The sequence below is a fragment of the Carcharhinus amblyrhynchos genome, chromosome 2, assembly GCF_965287045.1.
Source record: "Carcharhinus amblyrhynchos chromosome 2, sCarAmb.v2.hapA, whole genome shotgun sequence".
NCBI lineage: Eukaryota > Metazoa > Chordata > Chondrichthyes > Carcharhiniformes > Carcharhinidae > Carcharhinus > Carcharhinus amblyrhynchos.
Window position 1 is genome coordinate 45625544 of NC_137325.1, and position 1232 is coordinate 45626775.

General features: G+C 41.6%; 1 non-coding gene across 1 annotated transcript; it reads left to right on the forward strand.

The window, feature by feature from the left end:
- Positions 1-673: 673 nt before the first annotated feature.
- LOC145362034 (small nucleolar RNA U3) lies at positions 674-886 on the forward strand. Its single transcript, XR_013889919.1, has one exon. It is a non-coding gene; the product is annotated as a small nucleolar RNA U3 (small nucleolar RNA).
- The last annotated feature ends 346 nt before the right edge of the window (positions 887-1232 follow it).

The following is a 1232-nucleotide window of genomic DNA, read 5'->3' on the forward strand; positions in this document are numbered from 1 at the left end:
CTCTATGAACGGTACGCTTTGTCTGTGTAGCACACAAGAAATAATACAATTCAATGTATACTAATACATGTGACAATAATAAATCAAATCAAAATCAAAATGTGTGAAACAGTCACTCATTGTGATTTTCCCACAGGTTGTCACCAATGTTCAGAGGGTGGATTATCCATCTGATTAAAGAGAACGGCACATTCTCTAAGCTAAAATGTGGAACAAAGGTCTTTCAGGTTGAACAGGCTACAATGGAAGGCAACTGAGAGAAGGGGCACCTCAAAACAGAGGCACCATTTTTTAAAAATTTAAATGAAAACATAGTTTTGCAGCCAATAGCCATTACTGTGGGATGGTGGGTGTATCCCTTCTATGGGATAGACTGTGGCTGTTGATACACCAGCCAAGTGGGCGGGCAGGGAATGCTTCTAGACATGCCTCAAATAGTGGGCCAGTGGAAGGATGCCTCCAGGCAGTTGAAGTAGCCCCAACTCCTGAAGGAAAATCCCAGTCATCCTCCTTTAATTAGCCTTAAGTGGTTATTAATAAACTAGGTGGTCTGCAATAGGCAGGTGGGAAACAATGCTGCACTCCACAATTTACCTCCATCAAAATGGCCCAGGATCTGTTGGAGTCAATGAATGGTGTGCATGCTGAAGGCACTGTTATTATCCCTGCCTCCAATTGTACTCTTGGGGATCATTTCTATAGTGTTCTCCTAGAGAAATGTGTTTCTAAAGTGTGTGACTTCACAATCCATGAGGAGGATTTGTAGTGTTCTCTTCTAAGCAGGAAGCTGGCATTGAGTGTTGCTTTTAACAACTGCTCACCGTCCTTGATGAGTGTTCCTTCCCTCTTGAAGAGAGGTGGTGGAAGAGAACACAGTCTGAGTGGCTTGTCTGTAAAATGGTGAGCTCAAACAAGTCAAGGCCCAAGTCTCTGTAATTGATGAGAATGCTACCACCATGCCGAAACCCAGACCAATAGAAAAAAAACTCACATCTAACTATTATTTCATACAGTTGGTCCAGAATTTTCTGAAGTGGGCATTTCATGGCATGACTTACCGCTTAAGCATTTAGCTCAATTATTATATGTGCTAAATGCTGTTGAAAAGATGTACTGATAATGGGGCAATGGGGCATCTAGCACCTTTTGTAAAAAGTAGGATAAACATTTCCTTAACCAAGGAGAAGTAAAAATTGAGTAAGAAAGATAGGAAGGAGGTGTGAAATTGAGGT